General features: G+C 41.7%; 1 pseudogene; it reads right to left on the bottom strand.

Annotated features, from left to right (window-relative positions):
- Positions 1-2,873: 2,873 nt before the first annotated feature.
- On the bottom strand, positions 2,874-4,408 carry LOC125528961 (annotated as a pseudogene).
- Positions 4,409-20,097: the final 15,689 nt, after the last annotated feature.

Here is a 20,097-nt window from a genome sequence, read left to right as displayed (position 1 = left end):
TGTAATGTGCAATCTTCTGATATTTATGCAGAATACTAAAGTGCTGCAAACAATATCATATACTAGTGACGTACTCCCTCTGTAAACAAATATAGGACGTTTTAGTCACTAAACTAGTGATCGAAAACGTCTTATATAAGTTTACAGAGGAATGCTACATTTCAGAATTGTACAGCAATGCTAGTCATGAAAGAGACCTTTAACCTGGATCCTACTATGGTCGTGTGCCTGCCCGAGAATAGGCTGATTCTTTTCTTTTCTTTTCTTTTTTGCAGGGAGAATAGACTGATCCGTTAGTAATATTTTCTTGTTTCCTCATATGTTTGACTGATTCAGTTTCAGCTAAACTGAATGAGCGCTCAAAATTTTGCAAAATCTTCTCTAGTTCTAAAGTCTAAACCCGAGAGTTTGGCGCGAATTTTACACCGGGGCAATGCTGTGACTTGTTGCTGTTTCTAAGGTTGGTGCGATTCTGAAGTCGCACTCTGCAGACTGCTGTCAGTGTCACGTTGGAAGCTAAGATATTGCCCCGATTCTGAAGTTCAGTTCCTCAGTAGGCTCACAGCCTCACACACAGAGTGGGTCTGATATGCGTAAAGGAGCCGTTTGTTGGCGTACTGGTTTCGTGGTCATGTGAGATGCGACCCAGTCCGGGGCAACCGCATTCACCTGCAAAACCAATAAGGCAAAATGCCAGACAAGCTTAGTGTTCCTGCCACCGTATTCTAGGTTGGCCTGCCATGACATGACATGGCTGCTACTTGCATTTATGTTTCTTCCACTGTATTCCCTGGCCTGGCCAATGCTGCTGATGATCCCGGAAACCGAGGTGATGTTGTTGATCCTTCCCTGTGTGTGAATCAACCAGTTAAGAAAATTTACCAATAAATTCTTTTTAAGAATAGAAACCGAATGTAGTCAAGAAATTCTGAACAGCCACAGGCTAGCGAAAGCATATTTGACGCCGATTACGGAGGCCAAGTGAACATCTCATCTCACCTGGGCCCAGAGGTAAATGCCGGTAAGGTTGTCCCTACTTCATCCGCATTAGCAGTGCCACGTGATCCCTGCGCAACAAGAAATGACCTAGTCGGTTGTGCAGGGTTAGGCAGAGAGATGAAAACAAGGAAGAACCTGCATTATTCACCAGGACGTCCAATTGTCAATTGCCTAAGAAAACATCCAATATCATGGATAAAGTATGCATGCACTCAGAGAACTTTTTTGTTATTGTTTTGCCTAGAGTAATGAACTGATATCAACTCGCCGCTCTCATCATGGATTCAACCTCGGCTTCGATGGAGACATCAGCGGAAAAGATGATGGTGGTGCCACCAGACTATTCAATCTGAACGGATCACGATATGTGTTTGTATGGCACAAGGAAGACAAGCATGAAATGAAAAGTATTTTATGAGGTAAAATGCACATGTATGCGAGCAACTGTATCATACATTCATACCTTGCCAATACATTGAGTGTTTGACTGACTCACCTTCAGTTTAACCAAAATGATCGAGTTCTCAGAGCCTCGTTGGCGATTCATTGCTACTGATTCAGTTTAAGCGTACAAGCGGAGATCAATCTTAAATAAATTATAATAATATGCTGTGGCCAATACATTAACAGATTCAGTGCTGCATATGCTTGTCACTCTTTTCTTTTGTATCTTTCAGTACTTTGTCGCCGGTAAATGATTTATCGTGGAGAATAATCTTTTGTTGTTTACTGATTATTTTGTTTTACCACGTATTTTTGTCTGGTTTATTTTCACTTACACCGATTGAGTGCTCAAGTTTTTTTCGAACTATGCGTCAGGACACTAGTTCTCTGAGCAAGGCTTTGCTTCAACTATGATCAATTTAACTGCTGAGCCTTTTCTGCTTTGCTCTGTTTTGACAGAACAGAATGATTTCTGTGATGCATGTGCCCTAATGTGGCAAGGCATACATACTTGAGTAGATGATGAAACTATATACTTGTAAGACTTGTTCCCTTGTCAAGTGCTCTCACATTAGTAGATGATATATACTTCATACTTGCTGTGGATGTCATTCAGTGTGTAGTCTGATTCATTAATCTTTGGCTCTTTTCTGACGCTTTTGTTTTGCCTCAAGTGTTTGACTGATTCACTTCCAGTTTAACCAAATGAGCAATCAGAGTTTAGTTGCTACTATTCCAGTTTAAGCTTACGAGTGATGATCATAGTAATATGTTATGGCCAATATATATAACAGATTCAGTGCTACATATGCTTGTCGTCGGTAAGTGATTCGGCGTGGAGAATAAGGGTGTGGATGCTTTGGTTTTGCCTCGTACGTTTGACTAGTTTAATTTCAGTTAAACTGAATGAGCACTCAAATTTTGTTCAGAGTATGCGTCAGTATACTAGTTCTCTGAACTTCCTGTCTCTGAACACACCTGATGAAATCAGCAACTTCTCTGAAGAATTCGACAGCTACCAGAAAGACGGACGGCTAGGATGCACTTCACTTGTAAAAGATCAACGTCCCTCCAAGACCAAGGGCTCCCCTGTTCACTGTCCGACAACGTCTGTTTAACTGATGTAAGCTTCAGTTAACACTTTTTTTTGTTTGCGGGGGACAGTTCACGCAGTTAACTGAAGTTTTTTTGCATCTAATATAACGTTGTTTGTACTTTGCTAACTAAATAGTTTGTACATTTAAAGAAGTGAAAATATCTTCGGTTTTTTTCATGCCACACCCTTTTATCCCTGGGAAGGCAGATGCTTATAAATTGGTCTTGCATAAAACAGAAACTCTCAACAACCAACTCACATTATAGAATTACATCTCTTACCCCTGCCAATTTGCCAGTTCTTTCTCTTGTTTTACAATGATGGCAAGTCACGCTACCGAGGAGCTGCGATTCATCGCATAACTGCCTCCGGAGCCATGGTGGACTGGTGGCGCGTGAGAGGGAAATCACACAAATCTGTGAGGAGACGAACTTTTATAGAAAGTGAAAGGGAGAGGGGAATCCTATTCCATTCTCATTGCATGCTAACGTAAACCATCTGGGGTATCAAATGCTCAACAAAGGTTGCATACAAGAAGGAACTCTTGAAAGAAGATTAAGAGCAAGTATTATAGGTAGCAGAGAAGCACTCCAGGTAAAATCAGCAACCTGATAAATAAAAAGTTCTGATTTGGATAGGTTGATTAGTGCGACTTTCACGCCATTCATATCACTTGAGAATTAACCTAACCACTCTTGGATCCGTCTAACATTGAGCTGATTATCCCTATGACAAATTGGTATGAGAAATTTAGCAAATCTGCCAATATAACTGCTCATGCTTCATGAAACTTTTCTTCTCTTCTTCAATACGTCCTCTATGAAAGATGGGCAAGTCGCCTTGAGATCCTTGAAACCTGATAATTCGATAAACTGAAGGCAAGCATCCTTAAGCTGGAGGCAGTTATGTTGGTCAGCTAAAGCCAATGTGGTTGCCACAGTGTCCTTGTTCAGATCCTTGCAAAGGATGCTTTGGCAAACCAACTTGAGTCTATCCATTGCATATCTGTCAGCAGCCACTAGTAAAAGCTGGACCATCTCAGTATCCTCGCCGCTAGGCAAGGAGTCAGTATAGATGAAATGGAGCAGGGCCTTGAAAACAGCAGGTTGCATGTCCTTGATGGTTATGCACTGCCCTGGCCTTGCCTCCCGCATTGACCCATAGAGCTCTGCTTTAAAAATAGGCGACCGCATAGCGAGAACAAACCTATGTGCTTCAATGGCCTCTCCTCCAACAATGAAACTGACATCAAATCCCTTCTTTTCTTCAAGCAGCTTGGCAACATGCTCAGTCATGTCAGCTGGTGGCATGTCGATTACGGGGAACGATTTGGTTCCGGTAACATGTGGCTTCTTGAAGACAGTGACAACACACTCAATCGTGAGGCGATCATCCCTAAGGTATGCGGATCCCTCGATCTCGTTCCGCCTTATGAAACAAGGAGTCTGTGGAGCAACCCTAGTAGTATCAGCGGGATTGAAAATCCTAGGTCCTATGTTATGCACTGAAAACGAGCATCCGGTGTACTGGTCCACCAGCCTCATGTCGCAAGATGCGCGAACTTTAGTTCTGTGGCTCACAAGCACGAGATAAACTGAGATGTAATCTTGGCCATATCCATTGAAACCATCAGGGAAGAAGGAGATGGCCCAGTCGTGGCCGCCGACGGTGAAAAATCTGGAACGAATATAGCTGTCGCGGTCGTGGCCCATGCCCCTGTGCTTGCTGAAACCCAAGATATCAAACACATGTGTGCCTTAGCCTCCTCCAGTGGGGTGCACGTGGACACTGTCTTACATGTCTTCATCTGGTGAGAGGAAAATTCCCGGACGGAGGAGAAAGAATCGCGGCGAGGGGGCTCCCGCGTGGTAATCTGCTGGTGCGAAAGAAAAGCCCATTAATCCCAGAGGAAAGCAGAGTGGAAGATGGAGATGTAATCGGTCGTACCTTCAGGCCTCCGATGGTGACGTCGGAGATGGAGATGGAGATGAAATCGGCCAGAGAGGGCGGCGGAGGAGAGGACGGAGATGAAGTCGCCTAGTTTTCTTTTTGATGAGAACTATACTTTCCTTCTTTCGGGGGAGGAAGAGGGCGAAGACCTCTCTGGCTGGGCTTGGGGTTTAGTTTCTGGTCCGCTGGTTTGTACCCAAAGGATATATATACTTCAAAAACGGAAAAGGATATCGGAAACCGTCAAACGCGGGAGCTCCTACGCCCCACGGCACGGACGACCATCGCCGACGACGTCCCGCAACGAACGGCCGCCCTGCCATCCGTGGCCGGCGTCCCTATCTTGATGTCTCGAGCCAGCTGTTCCTCTAAAGTGGTGCACAGCTCCAGGCACAAGATGATGATTCCTTGTAACATGATCCAGAGAGCCATCACGGAGATCATCTCTATTCTTATAAAAACCGAGTTGATGATGATAGTGTGCTTGTCATCTTATATAGACCACCTCTTTTATATCCGACGAATAGAAAGTAAACTATGACAATTTTGTAAATAGGTACCCGCATCTCTCTTCACATTTGCTGATAAGGCCTTCCCTCATTCATCCTTATCTCTCACAACCTCATTGTTGAGCAATTAAAAAAGAAAGCCTCTCGAACAATCTGGCATGGTGGCCGCTGCCGGCACCGTCCATCCCCATGCCTCCGCTCAGTTCGACCACCAATCACCACCACACACCACTCCTCCTCACCTTATCTCTCATCTTTCTCGAGATATCAATAGTTTTTACACCTGGGATTACTCCCGCATGGGTCAATTATAAAGGTGTTTTATAAAAAAAATTACATCTTGATGTTCCGTAAAATGCACGGGCATCTTGCTAGTTTTTCCAGAGTGTTTGCTATATATGCAAGATATGTTCCGAGTCCTCAATCTCTCCACAAAGAGAACTGCATATGGTATTACCGTTACGTTCCAAGATCTAGTCACTAGCCGGAAGGCGCCGTCTAATCGCTTGCCAAAGAAAGATATTAATTTTGAGGGGAATGTGATCCCTTCACACCCTCGAAAACTTGCCCGTGGGACGGCTCAACATGAGTCTAGAGTAAAAGATTTAACCGAAAACTTGCCAGAAGCTGAATGAGGTGAGATGATTCGCTCCCTATCGTTGAGAGAGTTGGAAATAGGGCACATAAGGGAGTGAATAGTATAAAACTACCGCAATTCACCTTAGGGTTCCAAAAAACTACTAAAAATATATTTTTGATCGATAACTACCACTTTTGGCGTCAGCTGTTTCAAAAAACCAAAAACCAAAAACGATCGCTAACAATTTAAGTTGTTTTCTGACATTCCGGGCCGGCCAATTAGGCCACACGTCAACACGGCACGAGACGACGCGGCCATTAACCGGACTTACACAACCGGTGCGGTCAGAACCCAAACGGGCTCGCTCATAAACGGACAGAGGTGGCATTGTCTTCCTCACTCCCCTGCCCGTACTCCTCGTACTCTCACTCTTCTCTCTGGTCCTACCTCGCTGCCGCCGCCCACATGTAAGAAGCCACATCACCACGTATGGACCTGCTTGCTAGCATCCATGTCAGCACTACACTGGGCCCACATGTCAGAATCGTTGACCGGTCAAACGACACATCGTCACCGAAAAAACAATGTCTGGTCCCACATGTAAGCAGCCACATCAACATCTTCTAGGCCCATATGTCAACAGCGTTGATTGATCAAAATTGACGCGACTTATTATTCACGGGACCGTCAACGATAAAACCCACAGCGGACCCACATGGATGAAGCCACGCCAGCAACTGCTAGCCCTACTTGTTAGAATCTTTGATCGGTCAAACCCGCGGACCGATCACTGGTGACCGATTATCATCAACAAAAACTATCTTAGACGACAAATTGGCCTATCATAGATGACATTCTAGGTCGTCACCAAAAACGTCCATCATTGACAATTTTGGGTTTGTCACCTAAGACACGATCTTCCGTAACGAAGGAATTGGTACCGTGAAGATCTGTTTTATGATGACGCTTCCGTGAAGAAAAACGGTTTTACGTGACACAAGTGAAACATCATAAAATAGAGAAAATTTTGTAGTGCACTCACCACCCCCCTCCCCGACTGTTCCTCTCCCTATCAACGTTCGTCAATGTCCTCTCCGCCATTGTCCATCGATCACCGTTTTTATATATGCATGATTATGTATGTATGGCTGTATGCCATGCGGTACCGACTATGAGCCGAGGAAACATTTGTGAGATGTGTATTGCCTTGTGTGGTTTATTTTTCAAGAAAATATACATGAGTGCCAATGTTTTGACGAAATGTTGATTCATCAATGTGTAATCAAATTTCTAGTTTTCGGTTTGTTTCACTTTTGGCAAACTCATGCCTATTTTTATAATGAATTTTATATATTGTTACAATTATAGAATTTTTAACATTATCTAACAATTTAATATTCTATTGGTTTGTCAATGTAGTAAATGGATTGCATGTGTGGTAGGTGTGGCAACAGGAGGGTACTAAGGTGCGACCAGGTGGTTCAACACCACACTAGGTACCTAATGAATAATTACCTCTCCCTTGTGCTTGCAGAGAGCTTCACACAAAAGACAATATGTTTTATGAATGGATAATTTCTTTAATGTTGCTAATTTTTGTTTATGAACAAATGTCTAATTTTTTATTTGATTTTGCTCACAACGTACAATGCTTTGCAAGAGGAAGTCTTGGAGATCCCGAACATTCACATGGACTAGGAGACCAAAGTTAAACTCATGTCCGTACAAAGGAGGGCTTTAACTTGTAGTATATATCATAAATGAAAAAGAATCAAGCCTTTCTTGGTTACAAAGGTTGGAGAGTATTGGCCAAAGCATATGATAACCCATAAGTATAGGGGATCACAACAGTTTTCGAGAATAGAGTATTCAACCCAAATTTATTGATTCGACAGATGGAGAGCCAAAAAATATTCTCAAGTATTAACAGTTGAGTTGTCAATTCAACCACACCTGAAAGACTTAATATCTGCAGCAAAGTGTTTAGTAGCAAAGTAATATGAAAGTAACGGTAATGGTGGCAACGGTAATAGTATTGGTTTTGTAGTAATTGTAACAATGGCAACGGTAAAGTAACTAAGTAAAGATCAATATGTGAAAAGCTCGTAGGCAATGGATCAGTGATGGATAATTATGTCGGATGCGATTCCTCATGCAACAGTTATAACATAGGGTGACACAGAACTAGTTCCAAATTCATCAATATAATGTAGGCATGTATTCCGAATATAGTCATACGTGCTTATGAAAAAGAACTTGCATGACATATTTTGTCCTACCCTCCCGTGGCAGCGGAGTCCTATTGGAAACTAAGGGATATTAAGGCCTCCTTTTAATAGAGTATCAGACCAAAGCATTAACACTTAGTGAATACATGAACTCCTCAAACTATGGTCATCACTGAGAGTGGTCCCGATGATTATCACTTCGGGGTTACCGGATCATAACACATAGTAGGTGACTATTGACCTTGCAAAATAGGATCAAGAACTCACATATATTCATGGAAACATAATAGGTTCAGATCTGAAATCATGGCACTCGGGGCCTAGCGACCAGCATTAAGCATAGCAAAGTCATAGCATCATCAATCTCAGAACATAATGGATACTAGGGATCAAACCCTAACAAAACTAACTCGATTACATGATAAATCTCATCCAACCCATCACCGTCCAGCAAGCCTATGATGGAATTACTCACGCACAGTGGTGAGCATCATGAAATTGGTGATGGAGGAAGGTTGGTGATGACGATCGGTACGGATTCCCCTCTCCGGAGCCCCGAACGGACTCCAGATTAGCCCTCCCGAGAGAGATTAGGGCTTGGCGGCGGCTCCGTATCGTAAAACGCGATGAATCCTTCTCTCTGATATTTTTCTCCCCGAACGTGAATATATAGAGTTGGAGTTGAGGTCGGTAGAGCATCAGGGGGCCCACGAGACAGGGGGTGCGCCCCAGGGGGGTGGGAGCGCCCCCCACCCTCGTGGACAGGGTGTGGGCCCCCTGACGTTGATTCTTTCGCTAGTATTTTTTATATATTCCAAAAATATTCTCCGTGAAGTTTCAGGTCATTCCGAGAACTTTTATTTCTGCACAAAAATAACACCATGGCAATTCTGCTGAAAACAACGTCAGTCCGGGTTAGTCCCATTCAAATCATGCAAGTTAGAGTCCAAAACAAGGTCAAAAGTGTTTGGAAAAGTAGATACAATGGAGACATATCAACTCACCCAAGCTTAAACCTTTGCTTATCGTCAAGCAATTCAGTTGACAAACTGAAAATGATAAAGAAAAACTTTTACAAACTCTGTTTGATCTTGTTGTTGTAAATATGTAAAGCCAGCATTCAAGTTTTCAGCAAAGATTATGAACTAACCATATTCACAATAATATTTAGGTCTCATGTTTACTCATATCAATGGCATAATCAACTAGCGAGCAATAATAGTAAATCTTGGATGACAACACTTTCTCAAAACAATCATAATATGATATAACAAGATGGTATCTCACTAGCCCTTTTTGAGACCGCAAAACATAAATGCAGAGCACCTCTGAAGTTCAAGGACTGACTAAACATTGTAATTCATGGTAAAAGAGATCCAGTCACAGTCATACTCAATGTAAACTAATAGTAATACATGCAAATGTCAGCGGTGCTCTCCAACTGGTGCTTTTTAATAGGAGGGTGATGATTCAACATAAAAGTAAATAGATATGCCCTTCTCAGAGGGAAGCAGGGATTTGTAGAGGTGCCAGAGCTCAATTTTGAAATAGAGATAAATGATATTTTGAGTGGTATACTTTCATTGTCAACATAACAACCGAGCGATCTCGATATCTTCCATGCTACACACATTATAGGCGGTTCCCAAACAGAATGGTAAAGTTTATACTCCCCCTACCACCAACAAACATCAATCCATGGCTTGTCCGAAACAATGGGTGCCTCCAACTAACAACAATTCTGGGGGAGTTTTGTTTGCAATTATTTTAATTTAAGCATGGGACTGGGCATCCCGGTTACCAGCCATTTTCTCGTGAGTGAGGAGCGGAGTCCACTCCTCTTGTGAATAACCCACTTAGCATGGAAGATATAGACAACCCTAGTTGATACATGAGCTATTCGAGCATACAAAACAGAATTTCATTTGAATGTTTAGAGTTTGGCACATACAAATTTACTTGGAACGGCAGGTAGATACCGCATATAGGAAGGTATGGTGGACTCATATCGAATAACTTTTGGGATTTATGGAAGTGGATGCACAAGCAGTATTCCCGCTTAGTATAAGTGAAGGCTAGAAAGAGACTGGGAAGCGACCAGCTAGAGAGCGAAAACAGTCATGAACATGCATTAAAAATAATCAACACTGAGTGCAAGCACGAGCAGGATATAATTCACCATGAACATAAATATCATGGAGGCTATGTTGATTTTGTTTCAACTACATGCGTGAACATGTGCCAAGTCAAGCCACTCAAATCGTTCAAAGGAGGATACCACCCTATCATACCACATCACAACCATTTTAATAGCATGTTGGCACGCGAGGTAAACCATTATAAACTCCTAGCTAATTAAGCATGGCATGAGCAACTATAATCTCTAATTGTCATTGCAAACATGTTTCATTCATAATAGGCTAAATCAGGAACGATGAACTAATCATATTTACAAAAACAAGATAGGTCGAGTTCATACCAGCTTCTCTCATCTCAATCAGTCCATCATATATCGTCATTATTGACTTTCACTTGCACGACCGAATGGTGTGGATAATAATGATAGTGCACGTGTATTGGACTAAGCTGGAATCTCCAAGCATTTAATGCACAGGAGAAGACAAGGTAATATGGGCTCTCTGTTGGATCAACAATAATGCATATGAGAGCCACTCAACATTTTCATCCTGGTCTTCTCCTCTTGACCCCCAAAGAAAAGAAAAGAAACAAAACTATTTACACGGGAAAGCTCCCAACAAGCAAAAGAAGGACGAGAAATCTTTTTGGGTTTTCTTTTTAATTACTACTACTACTACTACAAGCATGGAAAGTAAACTAGCTAAAAACTACAACTATTTTTTTTGTTTTTCTTAAGGTTTTTCAAACACACAAGAAGAATGCTGGAAAAGAAAATAAACTAGCATGTATAGTACAATGAAAAAGTATGAGCACCGACAACCGGCATGAGTGTGTGAACATGAATGTAATATCGGTGAGAGATACGTACTCCCCCAAGCTTAGGCTTTTGGCCTAAGTTGGTCTATGACCACGGCTGGCCTGGTGGATATCCAAAGTTGTAGATGGGGTCGTACTGAGATGCAGCAGCTACTACCTGACGAGCTGCAGCTTGGAGGCGAGCTGCCTCCGTCCTCCTCTCGTACTTGTTCGCGTCCTCCCTGGTTATAACATATCTCCCTTCTGCCTGAAAGTCAAAGAAAGTAGGAGCAGGGAGAGCAACATGAACGGTGCGCTGTCAGTCAAAGATTAGTTGGTACTGGAGGAACTGATCGTTCCTCTCAACAAACTGATGGCGAACCATGGCATTATAATCTAGGTAAGCAGGGGGCAACTCAATATCATTTCCACGTATGGTTATATCAATATAGTTAGCTACACGAGTTGCCTAAATTCCACCAAACAAATCTCCACTTATACTGTTGTGATGCAACCTACGTGCAACAATAGCCCCCAAGTTATATTGTTTGTCACCTAATACCGCACTCTTGAGGACAGTAAGATCTGGAACAAACATGTGACAAGCCTCATCTTTACCGTTAATGCATCTACCAATGGAAAGAGCAAAATAATGTATGGAAGGGAAATGAATGCTCCCTATGGTAGCTTGTGTGATTTCCCTAGATTCCCCCACAGTAATACTAGCAAGAAAGTCTTTATACTCAGATTTGCGAGGTTCACTAACATTGCCCCAGTGCGGGAGTTTACAAGCAGTATTAAAATCTTCTAGGTCCATGGTATATGATTTATCATAAAGATCAAATAAAACAGTGTGAGAATTGCGCGAGGATGTGAATTTAAACCTTCTCACAAATGAATCCGTTAGATAGAGGTATTGCCGGCACTTATCTGACACAAAGCTCTCAAGATCAGCGTTACGCACATATGCGTCAAATTCATCCTTGATGCCTGCCTGGACCATGAACTCCTCTGACGGCCATTCGCAAGGCCGCACTTGAGCTTCCCTTGGTAGTTCATTGTCCGACTCACGTATCGCGAGCCTGGGGCCTTGCTTCCTTGAGGAACCACCTTGGTACATTTTCCTAAACATTTTTCTTCCTCTGAAAAATTTCTAAAATTTTTAGTGACTCAAAATAAAAGTGAACCAAACTCAACAAGATTGATAGCAACTGCTCCTACAAGTGCCTAGAGGCCATATCATGCATTAAAACTACTTTTAACCATATAAATTTGACATGCAAGCTTAAGAACAGGGTCACCTAAGCAGCAAAAATTTGCAATAAATAAAGCACTAGAACAAAGACTAATTGGACCATTGGAGGAGTCACATACCGAAGAACAATCCCCCAAAGCAGTTTTCTGAATGGAGTTTTGAGCAAGGAGATCGAAAATGACAGCAAGATGAGCTAGAACTCAGGTTTGAGCTGGTGGAGGATTTTTCTGGAGGAAGACGAAGTGTGTGGGTGCAAGAATAAGTGGAGGGGGCCCACATGGGGCCCACGAGGCAGGGGGCGCACCCCATGGGGGTGGGCGCGCCATGGACCCTCATGGCCAGGTGGTGGGTCTCCCTGGTGTGTTCTTAGTGCCAAATATTCTTAAATATTCTAGAAAAAATCATATAAAATTTTCAGGAAATTTGGAGAACTTTTATTTTCGGGGTATTTTGTATGCAAGGATAATTCAGAAAACAGACACAAAATAGTATTTTTTTTCTTTATTTAATCTAAATATCAGAAAGTAAAAAGAGGGTACGGAGAGTTGTGCTTTCTAACTTCATCCATCTCATACTCATCAAAAGGAATCCACTAACAAGGTTGATCAAGTCTTGTTAACAAACTCTTTCCAAATCGCATGAAACCAGAGAATTTTCGAATAACACTAGGTTACCTCAACGGGGATATGCATGTCCCCAACAATAATAATACCATATTTCTTCTTGACATTAGGAAGAGGAAATTCAAAACCTCCAATAATAATCGTTGAAGTTTTTCCAATAGAATTAATACTGCGGACTTGAGGTTGTTTCCTCGGAAATGTACCGTATGCTCATTACCATTAACATGAAAAGTGACATTGCCTTTGTTGCAATCAATAACAGCCCCTACAGTATTCAAAAAGGGTCCACCAAGAGTAATAGACATACTATCGTCCTCGGGAATATCAAGAATAACAAAGTCCGTTAAAATAGTAACGTTTGCAACCACAACATGCACATCCTCACAAATACCGACAGGTATAGCAGTTGATTTGTCAGCCATTTGCAAAGATATTTCAGTAGGTGTCAACTTATTCAAATCAAGTCTATGATATAAAGAGAGAGGCATAACACCAACACCGGCTCCAAGATTACATAAAGCAGTTTTAATATAGTTTCTTTTAATGGAGCATGGTATAGTTGGTACTCCGGGATCTCCTAGTTTCTTTGGTATTCCACCCTTAAAAGTATAATTAGCAAGCATGGTGGAAATTTCAGCTTCCAGTATCTTTCTTTTATTTGTAACACTATATTTCATGTACTTAGCATAAGGACTCATTTTAAGCATATTAGTCAAACGCATACGCAAAAAGATAGGTCTAATCATTTCAGCAAAGCACTCAAAATCCTCATCATCCTTTTTCTTGGATGGTTTAGGAGGAAAAGGCATGGGTTTCTAAACCCATGGTTCTCTTTCTTTACCGTGCTTCCTAGTAGCGAAGTCTCTCTTATCATAACGTTGATTCTTTGATTGTGGGTTATCACGATCAACAACAGGTTCCATCTCTACATCATTGTCATTGCTAGGTTGAGCATCAACATGAACAACATCATTAATATTATCACTAGGTTCTTGTTCATTACCAGATAGTGTTTCATCATCAGAAATAGAAATATCATTGGGATTCTCAGGTGTGTCAACAACAGGTTCACTAGAAGCATGCAAAGTCCTATCATTTTTCTTTTTCTTCCTCTTAGAAGAACTAGGTGCATCAATGATACGTCTCCAACGTCTCTATAATTTTTTATTGTTCCATGCTAGTATATATTCTGTTTTGGATGTTTAATGGGCTTTATTATACACTTTTATGTTATTTTTGGGACTAACCTATTAACCCAAGGCCCAGTGCTAATTGCTGTTTTTTTTGCCTATTTCAGTGTTTCGCAGAAAAGGAATATCAGACAGAGTCCACACGGAATAAAACCTTCGGGAGCGTGATTTTTGGAACAAACGTGATCCATAGGACTTGGAGTGGACGTTAAGAAACAACTGAGGAGTCCACGAGGCAGGGGGCGTGCCCTCCCCCCTGGGCGCGCCCTCCCCTCGTGGCTCAACCGACCTACTTCTTCTGTTGGGTTTCGTAGTAATTTCAAAAAATTTCCTACGCACACGCAAGATCATGGTGATGCATAGCAACGAGAGGGGGAGAGTGTGATCTACGTACCCTTGTAGATCGACAACGGAAGCGTTAACTTGGTTGATGTAGTCGTACGTCTTCACGGCCCGACCGATCAAGCACCGAAACTACGTCACCTCCGAGTTCTAGCACACGTTTAGCTCGATGACGATCCCCGGACTCCGATCCAGCAAAGTGTCGGGGAAGAGTTCCGTCAGCACGACGGTGTGGTGACGATTTTGATGTTCTACCGTCGCAGGGCTTCGCCTAAGCACTGCTACAATATGACGAGGTGGAATATGGTGGAGGGGGGCACCGCACACGGCTAAGGAACGATCACGAAGATCAACTTGTGTTCATGGGGTGCCCCTTGCCTCAGTATATAAAGGATGGAGGAGGAGGAGGCCGGCCAAGGAAATTGGTGCGGCCAGGATGTGGAGTCCTACTAGGACTCCAAGTCCTAGTAGGAGTCCACCAAGAGGGGAGGAAGGGAGAAGGAAGTAGAGGAGAAGGAAAGGTGGCCGGCCCCCTTTTCCCTAGTCCAATTCGGACCAGAGGGGAGGGGGGGGCGCAACAGCCCCTTGGCCCTTTCTCCTCTTTCCACTAAAGCCCATCAAGGCCCATTGCTTCTCCCGTAACTACCCGGTACTCCGAAAAATACCCGAATCACTCGGAATCTTTCCGATGTCCGAATATAGTCGTCCAATATATCGATCTTTACGTCTCGACCATTTCGAGACTCCTCGTCATGTCCCCGATCTCATCCGGGACTCCAAACTCCTTCGGTACATCAAAACTCATAAACTCATAATATAACTGTCATCGAAACCTTAAGCATGCGGACCCTACGGGTTCGAGAACAATGTAGACATGACCGAGACACGTCTCCGGTTCAATAACCAATAGCGGAACCTGGATGCTCATATTGGCCCCTACATATTCTACGAAGATCTTTTATCGGTCAGACCGCATAACAACATACGTTGTTCCCTTTGTCATCAGTATGTTACTTGCCCGCGATTCGATCGTCGGTATCCCATACCTAGTTCAATCTCGTTACCGGCAAGTCTCTTTACTCGTTCCGTAATACATCATCTCACAACTAACTCATTAGTTGCAATGCTTGCAAGGCTTATGTGATGTGCATTACCGAGAGGGCCCAGAGATACCTCTCCGACAATCGGAGTGACAAATCCTAATCTCGAAATACGCCAACCCAACATGTACCTTTGGAGACACCTGTAGAGCACCTTTATAATCACCCAGTTACGTTGTGACGTTTGGTAGCACACAAATTCTTCCTCTGGCAAATGGGAGTTGCATAATCTCATAGTCATAGGAACATGTATAAGTCATGAAGAAAGCAATAGCAACATACTAAACGATTGGGTGCTAAGCTAATGGAATGGGTCATGTCAATCAGATCATTCAACTAATGATGTGATCCCGTTAATCAAATAACAACTCTTTGTCCATGGTTAGGAAACATAACCATCTTTGATTAATGAGCTAGTCAAGTAGAGGCATACTAGTGACACTCTGTTTGTCTATGTATTCACACATGTATTATGTTTCCGGTTAATACAATTCTAGCATGAATAATAAACATTTATCATGATATAAGGAAATAAATAATAACTTTATTATTGCCTCTAGGGCATATTTCCTTCAGTCTCCCACTTGCACTAGAGTCAATAATCTAGTTCACATCGCCATGTGATTTAATAGCAATAGTTCACATCACCATGTGATTAACACCCATAGTCCACATCGATATGTGACCAACACCCAAAGGGTTTACTAGAGTTAGTAATCTAGTTCACATCGCTATGTGATTAACACCCAAAGAGTTCTAAGGTGTGATTATGTTTTGCTTGTGAGATAATTTTAGTCACCGGGTCTGTTATATTCAGATCCGTAAGTATTTTGCAAATATTTATGTCAACAATGCTCTGCACGGAGCTACTCTAGCTAATTGCTCCCACTTTCAATATGTATCTAGATTGAGACTTAGATTCATCTAGATTAGTGTCAAAACTTGCATCGGCGTAACCCTTTACGACGAACCTTTTTTTCACTTCCATAATCGAGAAACATATCCTTATTCCACTAAGGATAATTTTGACCGCTGTCCAGTGATCTACTCCTAGATCACTATTGTACTCCCTTGCCAAACTCAGTGGTAGGGTATACAATAGATCTGGTACACAACATGGCATACTTTATAGAACCTATGACCAAGGCATAGGGAATGACATTCATTCTCTTTCTATCTTCTGCCGTGGTCGGGCTTTGAGTCTTACTCAATTTCACACCTTGTAACATAGGCAAGAAACTCTTTCTTTGACTGTTCCATTTTGAACTACCTCAAAATCTTGTCAAGGTATGTATTTATTGAAAAACCTTATCAAGTGTCTTGATCTATCTCTATAGATCTTGATGCTCAATATGTAAGCAACTTCACCGAGGTCTTTCTTTGAAAAACTCCTTTCAAACACTCCTTTATGCTTTGCAGAATAATTCTACATTATTTCCGATCAACAATATGTCATTCACATATACTTATCAGAAATGCTGTAGTGCTCCCACTCACTTTCTTGTAAATACAGGCTTCACCGCAAGTCTGTATAAAACTATATGCTTTGATCAACTTATCAAAGCGTATATTCCAACTCTGAGATGCTTACACCAGTCCATAGATGGATCGCTGGAGTTTGCATATTTTGTTAACACCTTTAGGATTGACAAAAACTTCTGGTTGCATCATATACAACTCTTCTTTAAGAAATCCATTAAGGATTGCAGTTTTGTTATCCATTTGCCAGATTTCATAAAATGCGGCAATTGCTAACATGATTCGGACAGATTTAAGCATAGATACGAGTGAGAAACTCTCATTGTAGGCAACACCTTGAACTTTGTCGAAAACCTTTTGCGACAATTCTAGCTTTATAGATAGTAACACTACTATCAGCGTCCGTCTTCCTCTTGAAGATCCATTTATTTTCTATGGCTTGCCGATCATCGGGCAAGTCAACCAAAGTCCATACTTTGTTCTCATACATGGATCCCATCTCAGATTTCATGGCCTCAAGCCATTTTGCGGAATCTGGGCTCACCACCGCTTCTTCATAGTTCGTAGGTTCGTCATGGTCAAGTAGCATGACCTCCAGAACAGGATTACCGTACCACTCTGGTGCGGATCTCACTCTGGTTTACCTACGAGATTCGTTAGTAACTTGATCTGAAGTTACATGATCATCATCATTAGCTTCCTCACTAATTGGTGTAGTAGTCACAGGAACAGATTTCTGTGATGAACTACTTTCCAATAAGGGAGAAGGTACAATTACCTTATCAAGTTCTACTTTCCTCCCACTCACTTCTTTCGAGAGAACCTCCTTCTCTAGAAAGGATCCATTCTTAGCAACGAATGTCTTGCCTTTGGATCTGTGATAGAAGGTGTACCCAACAGTAACTTTTTGGGTATCCTATGAAGACACACTTTTCCGATTTGGGTTTGAGCTTATCAAGATGAAACTTTTTCACATAAGCATTGCTACCCCAAACTTTAAGAAATGACAACTTTGGTTTCTTGCCAAACCACAGTTCATACAGTGTCGTCTCAACAGATTTAGATGGTGCCCTTTTAACGTGAATGCAGCTGTCTCTAATGCATAACCCCAAAACGATAGTGGTAGATCGGTAAGAGACATCATAGATTGCACTATATCCAATAAAGTACGGTTATGACGTTCGGACACACCATTATGCTGTGGTGTTCCATGTGGCATGAGTTTGTGAAACTATTCCACATTGTTTTAATTGAAGACCAAACTCGTAACTCAAATATTTGTCTCCGCGATCAGATCGTAGAAACTTTATTTTCTTGTCACGATGATTTTCTACTTCACTCTGAAATTCTTTGAACTTTTCAAATGTTTTAGACTTATGTTTCACGAAGTAGATATACCCATATCTGCTCAAATCATCTGTGAAGTTCAGAAAATAACGATACTTGCCGTGAGCCTTAACACTCATCGGACCGCATACATCAGTATGTATTATTTCCAATAAGTCAGTTGCTCGCTCCGGAGAACGGAGTCTTAGTCATCTTGCCCATGAGGCATGGTTCGCAAGCATCAAGTGATTCATAATCAAGTGATTCCAAAATCCCATCAGCATGGAGTTTCTTCATGCACTTTACACCAATATGACCTAAACAGCAGTGCTACAAATAAGTTGCACTATCATTATTAACTTTGCTTCTTTTGGTTTCAATATTATGATTATGTGTATCACTACGATCGAGATCCAACGAACTATTTTCATTGGGTGTGTAACCATATAAGGTTTTATTCATGTAAACAGAACAACAATTTATTCTCTTACTTAAATGAATAACCGTATTACAATAAACATGATCAAATCATATTCATGCTTAACGCAAACACCAAATAACACTTATTCAGGTTTAACACTAATCCTGAAAGTATAGGGAGTGTGTGATGATGATCATATCAATCTTGGAACCACTTCCAACACACATCGTCACTTCACCCTTAACTAGTCTCTATTTATTCTGCAACTCCCGTTTCGAGTTACTAATCTTAGCAACTGAACTAGTATCAAATACTGAGGGGTTGCTATAAACACTAGTAAAGTACACATCAATAACATGTATATCAAATATACTTATGTTCACTTTGCCATCCTTCTTATCTGCCAATCACTTGGGGTAGTTCCGCTTCCAGTGACCAGTCCCTTTGCAGTAGAAACACTTAGTCTCAGGCTTAGGACCAGACTTGGGATTCTTCACTTGAGCAGCAACTTTCTTGCTGTTCTTCTTGAAGTTCCCCTTCTTCCCTCTGCCCTTTTCTTGAAACTAGTGGTCTTGTCTACCATCAACACTTGATGTTTTTCTCGATTTCTACCTTCGTCAATTTCCGCATTACGAAGAGCTTGGAATTGTTTCCGTTATCCCTTGCATATCATAGTTCATCACGAATTTCTACTAACTTGGTGATGGTGACTAGAGAATTCTGTCAATCACTATCTTATCTGGAAGATTAACTCCCACTTGATTCAAGCGATTGTAGTACTCAGACAATCTGGGCACATGCTCACTAGTTGAGCGATTCTCCTCCATCTTTTAGCTATAGAACTTGTTGGAGACTTCATATCTCTCAACTCGGGTATTTGCTTGAAATATTAACTTCAACTCCTGGAACATCTCATATGCTCCATGACGTTCAAAACGTCTTTGAAGTCCCGATTCTAAGCCATTAAGCATGGTGCACTAAACTATCAAGTAGTCATCATATTGAGCTAGCCAAACATTCATAACGTCTGCATCTGCTCCTGCAATAGGTCTGTCACCTAGCGGTGCATCAAGGACATAATTCTTCTGTGCAGCAATGAGGATAAACCTCAGATCACGGATCCAATCCGCATCATTGCTACTAACATCTTTCAACACAATTTTCTCTAGGAACATATCAAAATAAACACAGGGAAGCAACAACGCGAGCTATTGATCTACAACATAATTTGCAAAATACTACCAGGACTAAGTTCATGATAAATTTAAGTTTCAATTAATCATATTACTTAAGAACTCCCACTTAGATAGACATCCCTCTAATCCTCTAAGTGATTACATGATCCAAATCAACTAAACCATGTCCGATCATCACGTGAGATGGAGTAGTTTCATTGGTGAACATCACTATGTTGATCATATCTACTATATGATTCACGCTCGACCTTTCGGTCTCCGTGTTCCGAGGCCATATCTGTATATGCTTGGCTCGTCAAGTATAACCTGAGTATTCCGCGTGTGCAACTGTTTTGCACCCGTTGTATTTGAACGTAGAGCCTATCACACCCGATCATCACGTGGTGTCTCAGCACGAAGAACTTTCGCAACGGTGCATACTCAGG

Source organism: Triticum urartu, unplaced genomic scaffold (genome assembly GCF_003073215.2).
Source record: "Triticum urartu cultivar G1812 unplaced genomic scaffold, Tu2.1 TuUngrouped_contig_524, whole genome shotgun sequence".
In the NCBI taxonomy this organism is placed as follows: Eukaryota; Viridiplantae; Streptophyta; class Magnoliopsida; order Poales; family Poaceae; genus Triticum; species Triticum urartu.
This window is presented reverse-complemented; position numbering and strand designations above follow the sequence as displayed.